This window comes from Piliocolobus tephrosceles, chromosome 3, assembly GCF_002776525.5.
Source record: "Piliocolobus tephrosceles isolate RC106 chromosome 3, ASM277652v3, whole genome shotgun sequence".
NCBI classification, from domain to species: domain Eukaryota; kingdom Metazoa; phylum Chordata; class Mammalia; order Primates; family Cercopithecidae; genus Piliocolobus; species Piliocolobus tephrosceles.
Window position 1 is genome coordinate 83,098,296 of NC_045436.1, and position 9,684 is coordinate 83,107,979.

Genomic DNA, 9,684 nt, shown 5'->3' on the forward strand with positions numbered 1-9,684 from the left:
CCATGTTATGCCATGATTGATCATTGCTCTCTTTATTACTGGATTTTAATTAGATTAGAAAGCCAATTCCAGAAATTCTAGAAAACCAATTCAGAATATTCATGCTTAAAATTTGGTTCCCCTCTAGAACCACTGCTGGCACCAAAACCTTTGTCAGGGGTTTATACAGAAATACAAGGAATAGAATATCTATAGTCTATAGTCTAGTTAGAGTAGAAATAGCTAAATATAATTTGGCCTGATAACTCAATTGACTTAAAAGGCTGGTTGTGCTCACAACTTCTTTTAAAACCAGGTATTTTGCACTGCATGTATTGTAATATTTATTACCACTGAATAATTTTCAATGCTGGCCTTACAGAGGCTACTTTTTCCTAGGTATTATATTTGTAATTAAGAGATATTCAGCAATAGGCAAACTCTAATTACACAATATCCAGTAAAAGTAAAATTTAATAAGTAAAAGTAATAAGTATATGATGGGAATTTGATTTTGGCTGTAGAGGACTATTTTTTCACTTTTTAAATAAAAATTTTAAGGAGGTCCCACTTAGGGGAGAATAGTATAGATTTGATTTTACTTATTTCACCCTCTCAGTGCAACTAAAAACTCTGGACATTAAATAAAGAGCAAATAAGGGTGAGGTGGGAAGATCACTTGAGCCTGGGAGACAGAGGTTGCCATGAGCCGAGAATGCACCACTGCACTCCAGCCAGGCATCACAGTCGGATCCTGTTTAACAAAACAAACAAACAAACAACAACAAAACCCAAAACCAAAAACCAAACAAACAAAAGCAACAACAAAAAACAAATAAGAAGACTCTGAAAGGTGTGAAAGGAAGATTGAAGAAGACAAACTGGCCAGGGAATCTGGAACACAGTGGTGATAACAGCCAATGAGAAAAAACACATTCCCTAAAGGGGGAAAAAAACCATTCAAATGACAGCAGATTTCTCATCAGAAACCATACATGCTAGAAGAAAGTTTAGGCATTACAACATTTTAAAGTGTTTAAAGAAAAGAATTAACCCAAAATTTCCTATTGGGTGAAAATATTATTCATGAATGAAGAAAAAATTAAAATATTCTGAGATGAATGAAAACTAAGAGAATTTGTCAACAGCTACCTACCCTAAAAAATGGCTAAAGGAAGTTGTCTAAACAGAAAGTAAATTCTGAAAAAAGAAATCTTGGAACATTAGAAATGAAGAGAATAGTTGTCTTCCCAGGACTGTCCATCTTTTCCTGCCGTTCACTGGCCTTTGGAGGAGGGTCCGACGGAGTTCATGCCGCTCTCTGGAAATACCTGCTCAAAGCCAGGAGTTGCGGGGACCAGTGGTCGCGGACGTCCTTCTGGTCCTAAATCTTAAGGGGCAAAGGACATACTCTGGAGCTGTTAACTAGGCTGATGGCCTGGAGGCGGGAAGAGAATGTGTGGGTGGGGTCAGGGGTGAGAGGTCAGAGGGCCGCGAAGGGGGCGGAGCGAACCGGAGGCGGATGGCGGCTATGGCGGCTCATTATTTTCCGCCGCAGAGGTGCTGAAGCGGGGAAGTGGGTGGAACGCGTCCGGCTGTGGAAGGAGAGCGGCAGCCGCTCACAACATGCACAGCCTGGCGACGGCTGCGCCTGTGCCTACTGCACTGGCACAAGTGGATAGAGAAAAGATCTATCAGTGGATCAATGAGCTGTCCAGTCCTGAGACAAGGGAAAATGCTTTGCTGGAGCTAAGAAGCTAGAATCTGTTCCTGACCTTGCACCCATGCAGTGGCATTCATTTGGTACTACTGCAGCACTTTTACAGGAAATTGTAAATATTTATCCATCTCTCAACCCACCAACCTTGACAGCACACCAGTCTAACAGAGTTTGCAATGCTCTGGCATTCCTGCAATGTGTAGCATCACATCCAGAAACCAGGTCAGCATTTCTTGCAGCACACATCCCACTTTTTTTGTACCCCTTTTGGTAAACCGTCAGCAAAACATGTCCCTTTGAGTATCTTCGGCTCACTAGCTTTGGAGTTATTGGGGCCCTGGTGAAAACAGATGAACAAGAAGTAATCAACTTTTTATTGACAACAGAAATTATCCCTTTATGTTTGCGAATTATGGAATCTGGAAGTGAACTTTCTAAAACAGTTGCCACATTCATCCTCCAGAAGATCTTGTTAGATGACACTGTTTGGCTTATATATGTCAGACGTATGAGCGTTTCTCCCATGTTGCCATGATCTTGGGTAAGATGGTCCTGCAGCTGTCCAAAGAGCGTTCTGCCCGTCTGCTGAAGCATGTAGTGAGATGTTACCTTCGACTTGCAGATAACCCCAGGGCACGTGAAGCACTCAGGCAGTGCCTCCCTGACCAGCTGAAGGACACAACCTTCGCCCAGGTGCTAAAAGATGACACCACCACAAAACGCTGGCTTGCACAACTGGTGAGGAACCTGCAAAAGGGCCAGGTCACCGATCCCAGGGGTATCCCCCTGCCCCCTCAGTGATCCTTCCCTGTTCCCTCCCACTACTCCCCCAAATTGGGGAAAGGAGGGGGAACCTACGAGAAAAACAGCTCAGGTTTTATCACCGACTGGGAATAGACAACCTCAATGCCCAACTGTACTGGAGAAAAGGGGCAAGGTACCCCTGCTGAGGTGCATGGGCTGCCATCTCAGGCTGTCTTGAGGACCTGGGCTCCCTCTGCTACTCCCAGGAAATGGGCTCCTGACACAGCAGTCTGCCACCACAGCCCCAGGAGGGTGTCAACACCAGCAAATGCTGTATTTGCAGCATGTCCAAAATGACCCTTCTCCCCTACCTCTACCTAACCACTGGCAGGGAGGGGAGACAGTGGTGATAGCAGCAGCATTCTAGGCATGGTGAACGCCTGGGACCAAGCCATGTGGCGTTTTTTTTTTTTTTTTTTTTTTTTTTTGTTTGAGACGGAGTCTTGCTCTGTCCCCCGGGTTGGAGTGCAGTGGACCGATCTCAGCTCACTGCAAGCTCCGCCTCCCAGGTTTAGGCCGTTCTCCTACCTCAGCCTCCCGTGTAGCTGGGACTACAGGCGCCCGCCACCTCACCCAGCTAGTTTTTTGTAATTTTTAGTAGAGACAGAGTTTCACCGTGTTAGCCAGGATGGTCTCGATCTCCTGACCTCGTGATCCGCCCGTCTCGGCCTCCCAAAGTGCTGGGATTACAGGCTTGAGCCACCGCACCCGGCCCATGTGGAGTTTTTTATTTTACCTTCCTGCAAGACTCAAGATGTGTCTCTTCATTCTTTCTCGGTATTTGTTTACTTTGGTTTTTTTGTTTTTAATCTCAGAGAGAGGTGTGTTGAGTGGGCACAAGCTGTAATATTCAGCAAAACTTTGTCAATTGGCACTGTTTACAAGTCTGTTAGCTGCAAAAGCTCACTACAAAGTTGGTCTGGGCATTACATCCCCTCTGGCAGGCCAATAGCTGCATCAAGCTGTTGGGAGAAATGGGAGGGCAGGGGAAACATGTAAAACCAAAGGACAGCAGGAACCTACCACCTGTTTTCTTTCTCCCATTCTACTCCCAGTCTGGAATGCCACAAGGACCTTAACCTAGTTTCTGGCTTTAGCTGCTAGTTTTCCCAAATCTCAGTGCTTTCCCTTTTTAAACTTCCCTTCTATTAAAATTAAAACAGATGTATTAATTCATCAGGCTGTCTTGGAAGGGTATTGTATTGAGGGACAAGGGGCAGTGGTGGACCTCACCTTCAATCCAAGTTTTCAAAGATACTTTCTCGATAACTCTAAATGGGAGGTGCTTGGGATTAAGGTGACAGTCCACTTGATCCTATTCTTTGTTTTAGTGTGAATTTCAGCAGTTCCATCTGTCTTCATGATTGTACTTGAGCAGTATTAGCTGTATGAGTTAATTTTATTCAAATTGAAGATGGTTGAAAATGGAGGGCTGGATTCTGCTCACTCAGTCTTTTTTTTTTTTTTTTGTAACACATTCTCTTTTGGTCTATGGGAATTACAGGGTTGCCGCTAAAATATTCACTTGTTCTTACCGTGTCAGAGATTTCCTCTTCTCTGGAGCTTAGGTGGCTCTTCACAATCCACAGGCTTGAATCTGCAACCAAGTGTAAACTGCCTTGCTTTCCCCAGTCCTTTCCCCTGCTAGCACCTGCTTTCTAATCCCCATCTCCAATCAAAGATGGGATTGCTTAATCCGACTCTGGAGAGGGACCAAGTCTTTTCTGCCCACATCTCACACAACTGAGGTGTCTGAACAAGTTTAGGGAGGGTCTATAAGGGGCAGGCTCAAAAAAAAAAAAAAAAAAAAACTTTGCAGAGGCAGTTTCATCAACACAAGAGCTCTTTCAAGCCGACTTTCACCAAGAAAGCCGGACTTATTAGTTGGCTTCTGTCTTTTTAGAGCCAAGAAAATGGTAATTAAGTAGCCTAGATATAGGAAGGGCAGAATAAGCACTTACTCCGCCTGCCTTCCAAGATGAAGAGGAGAAGCAGGCAAACCCTTAATAATCGCAAGCCTGAAGAGAAGTGATCTTAAAGAAAGCAGAGAACAGGATGGACTGGATAGACATCTTAACTCTATTCAGCCCGTAGTCTATGATCTGGAGAGTCCAGTTAAGGTAACCCTGATTTTTGACAACTGCCTTCCTGCTGAGCCAAAGTTTTCTCATTCCCCCTCCACTGGGGAAGCAGCTGAGGCCCAGGGCCTTGCTCCCTGGGAAATTCTCTTCTCTCCATCTTTGGGTGCATTGGCCATGTTACTGTGCCAAAGTGTCTTAATTCTTGTCCCATCTATTCTCAGCTGGCCTTGGAACCCCCATAGGAGTTGGTGGGGGAGGGGTGGAATGGGTATTATTCATTGTAGTTGATCCTGATGTGTGTATTATATAAAGAGACCCCTCCCCTTATTTTGTGTTTTCCATCCCTCTCCCTCAACAGGATTGAAATAAAACATGCTTCTGTTTTGTTAAAAAAAAAAAAAAAAGAAGAAGAAATGAAGAAAAAACATACAACAAAAATATGGATAAATACAATAGACTTAATTTCTCCTCTTCAGTTTTCTAACTTATACTTGACAGTTGAAAAAAAATTATAACACTGTGTAATGCAGTTGTCAATTTGTGTAGAGGAAATATTTAAGACACTTACAAGTTGGGGAGGATAAAGAAACATAGAGAATGTAAAGTTTATATACTTCATTCAAACTGGTAAAATGTTAATACCAGTAGATTCTAATGTAATACTTAGGGTAACCACTAAAACTTTTATCAGAAGAAATACGCTCAAAAACACTAGACATGAATCAAAACGGAATTCTAAAATATGCTCAAGTAACATACAGGAAGACTAAAAAAAAAATAAAAGAGGGAAATAAAAAGACCAGAAAAATCAACAGAAAACAGAATAAAATGGCAGACAAGCCTTGATATATCAATGATTACATTAGAGTTTATATAGTATTCCTCTCTAACTTTCAGTTGGTGCATTTAGATCATTTACACTAATGCATCAATTAAAAGACAAAGATCAGCAGAATGGATAGAAAATAAGACCAACTACGTGAGCTTTCTACAGAAAACTCACTTCAAATATATTTATACACATAAGTCAAAAGTAAAAGGATGAAAAATATATGCAAGCATTCAGGAAAATAAAGGAGAAGTGGCTATATTAATATCAAGTAATTTAGAATTCAGAGCAAAGAAATTACAAGGAATGGAGAGTGACATTACACAATGACAAATGCATCGACCCACCAAACAATCTAAATGTGTGTGCACCACACAACAAAAGTGTAAAATATGTAAAGAAAAAGGAATAAAACTGAAAGTAATAATAGGCAAATTCACAATTATTGTTAGATACTTCAACATCCATTTCTCAACAACTGATGCAATAATTAGACATAAAGTCAGTAAGACTATAGAAGAACTCAACAGTATTGTGAACCAACAGGATCTAGTTAACATCTACAGAACACTCCACCCAACAGCAGAAGAAGACTTTTTTTTTTCAAGTACCCATAGCAAGAGACACACTATTCAGAGTTACTCAACAAATATCAATAAATTTAAATATATTGATATCATACAGATTGTATTCTTTGACCACAATAGTATAAAACTTGAAATTGATGAAGGAAAATTAACAGGAAAACCCCCAAACACTTTGAAACTAAACAATACATGCCTAAAAATTCCATGGGACTAAGAAGAAGTCTTGAAGGAAGTAAAAACATGCACTGAACTGAACATAAATGAAAATACAATATATAAAAATTTGTAGAATTTAGCTAAAGAAATTTCAAGAGGTAAGTTTGTAGCACTAAATGATTACATTAGAAAAAGAGGAAAAAGTCTCAAATCAAAAATCTAAGCTTCCACTTTTAGTATCCATAAAAGAGCAAAATAAATCCAAAGCGAGTAGAAAGAAGAAAGCAATAAAACAACAGCCTGTATCAGTGAAATTAAAAACAGAAAAACAATATAAAAGATCAATGAAACAAAAAGCTGTTTCTTGAAAATATGAATAAAACTGACAAAGCTATAGCAAAGTAAAAAGAGAGAAGACACAAATAACAAATATCAGAAATGAAATGGGAGATCTCTCTGCAGATCTTGAAGACATCAAATGCCTAGTAAGGCAATACCTCAGACAACTCCAAAAACACTAATTTGACAACTTAGATGAAATGGACCCATTTTGTCTCAAAAAACCTAAATCCAATTTGCACAATATGAAATAGATAATTTGATAGCCCTTTAACAAGGAAATCAAGTTTATAATTAAACATTTCCCCTCAAAAAGAAAGCTGCAGGCCTAGATGCTTTCACTGGATAGTTCTACCAAATGTTTAAGAATTCACACTCATTCTATACAATCTGATCTAGAAAACAGGAGAGAGGAGAATACTTCCTTACTAATTCTGTGGTGCAAGTGTTATTCTGATACTAAAACCAAAAAGAGACAATGTAAAAAAGAAAACTAAAGACCAGTATCTCTCATGAATATAGATAACAACTTCTTAACAAAAGACTAACAAATAGAATTCAAAAATAGAAAAAGCTGGCTCAATATTTGAAAATAAATTTAATAACAAAATTAACAGACTAAAGAAAAAGACCATATGATGATATTGGTTTATTCAGGAAAAAAATTTGACAAAATTAAACACCCATTCATGAGAAAAACTCTCAGAAGAGTAGGAATAAGGGGAAACTTCCACAACTTTAAATATCTTTAAAAATCCCCAGCTAATGTCAAACTAAAAAAACTGAACACTTTCACCTAAGACTGGGGCTAGACAAAAATGTTGACTCAACATTGCTATTCAACATAGTGTGTGAGAAATTTTAACTAGTGAAATAAGCAAGAAAGGGAACAAAAAGCATCAGAAAAAAAGAAATAAAACTGTTTATAGATTATATGATGCTTTACAATGATTCCAAGGATTATGGGACAAAAGGCCAATTTCAAACTGGGAGAAAATATTTGCAAACCTGACACATTTGCTAAAGACAAATTTTAGAATATAAAGAACTCCAAAAGTTCACATTAAAAAGTAACTGAAGTAAGAAATGAGCAAAAGACATGAAGAGACATTTCACTGAAGATAATACAGTAGTTCTTCCTGGCCATGGTTTTGCTTTCCAAAACCAAAAATATTAAATGGAAAATTCCAGTAATAAACAATTCATCATTTTAAAATTGCATGCTGTCCTGAGTTGCATGATGCAAACTTGTGCTGTCCTGCTCCACCCTACTAAGGACATGAGTTATATCTTTGTCCAGTGTATCCCATGCTGTATATACAACTTGCCTGTTAGTCGCTTAGTAGCTTGGTTATCATATAGGAAAAAAACATAGTATATATAGGGTTTGATGCTATCAGTGGTTTCAGACATTCACTGGGTATCTTAGAACATATGTACCCTAAGTAAATAAGGGGAGACTATTATATACAGATGATAAATAAGTGCATGAAACGATGGTAAGACAAAAGACAACAAGTGTTGCCAAGGATGTGGAGAAATTGGAATTTTTGCACACATTTGGTGGGGATGCAAAATGGTATATATGCTATAGAAAACAGGAGGAAGGTTTTTCAAAAATTAAAAATATAACTACCATATGATCCAGCAATCCCACTTCGGGGTATTTATCTGAAAGAATTGAAATCCTGATCTCAAAGAGTTATTAGAATTTCCATCTTCACTGCAGCACTATTAACAATAGCCAAGATATAGAAGCAACCTAAATATCCACCAATAGATGAATGGATAAAGAGATTGTGGAATATATAATAGAATGTTATTTAATTTTAAAAAGAAGGAAATTTACAGAATATGACAACATGAATGAACTTTGAAGACACTTAACTAAGTGAAATAAGCCAGTCACAGAAAGACAAGTACTGCATGATTCCACTTATATAAAGTATCTATAATAGAAAAATTCATAGAATCAAATATGCAATGGTGGTTACCTAGGCTGGAAGGAGGGGGAAATGGTCCATTACTTATCAATGGACATTGATTAGTAATGGACTAACCCATTACTAATCAATAGACTTAAAGTTTTAGTTAAGTAAGAAAAATAGTTTCTAAAGATCTAGTGTAGAATATTGTACCTATTTTTAATAATAATATATTATATATTTAAAGATTTAAGAGGCTGATATTGTTTGGCTGTGTCCCCACCCAAATCTCATCTTGAATTCCCACGTGTTGTGGGAGGGACTTGGTAGGAGGTAATCGAATCATGGGGGCAGGTCTTTCCCATGCTATCCTTGTGATAGTGAATAAGTCTCATGAGATCTGATGGTTTCAAAAAGAGGAGTTTCCCTGCACATCTCTTTACCTACTGCCATCTGTGTAAGATGTGACTTGCTCCTCCTTGACTTCCACCATGATTGTGAGGCCTCACCAGCCATGTGGAACTGTAAGCCTATTAAACCTCTTTCTTTTGTAAATTGCCCAGTCACGAGTACTTCTTTATCAGCAGCATGAAAATGGTACAGTAAATTGGTACCAGTAGGATGCTGCTGAAAAGATACACAAAAATGTGGAAGTGAATTTGGAACTGGGTAACAGGAAGAGTTTGGAACAGTATGGAGGGTGCAGAAGAAGATAGGAAAATGTGGGAAAGTTTGGAACTCCTTAGAGGCTTGTTGAATGGCTCTGACCAAAATGCTGATAATGATATGGACAATGAAATCTAGGCTGAGGTGGTCTCAGATTGAGATGAGGAACTTGTTGGGAACTGGAGCAAAGGTGACTCTTGTTACATTTTAGCAAAGAGACTGGTAGCATTTTGCCCCTGCCCTAGAGGTCTGTGGAACTTTGAACTTGAGAGAAATAATTTAGGGTATCTGGGAGAATAAATTTCTAAGCAGCAAAACATTCAAGATGTGACTTTGGTGCTGTTAAAGGCATTCAGTTTTATAAGGAAAGCAGAGCATAGAAGTTTGAAAAATTTGCAACCTGACAATGTGATAGAAAAGAAAATCCTATTTTCTGAGGAGAAATTCAAGCTGGCTGTAGAAATTTGCATAAGTAACAAGGAACCAAATGTTAGTTTCCAAGAAAATGGGGAAAATTTCTCCAGAGCATGACAGAGTTCTTCACAGTAGCCCCTCCTATCCTAGGCCTGGAGGCCTAGAAGGAAAAAGTGGTTTCATG

The 9,684-nt window shown here is 38.9% G+C and overlaps 1 pseudogene; it reads left to right on the forward strand.

Moving 5' to 3' along the window:
* Positions 1-1,590: 1,590 nt before the first annotated feature.
* Positions 1,591-2,500, forward strand: LOC111548013 (annotated as a pseudogene).
* Positions 2,501-9,684: the final 7,184 nt, after the last annotated feature.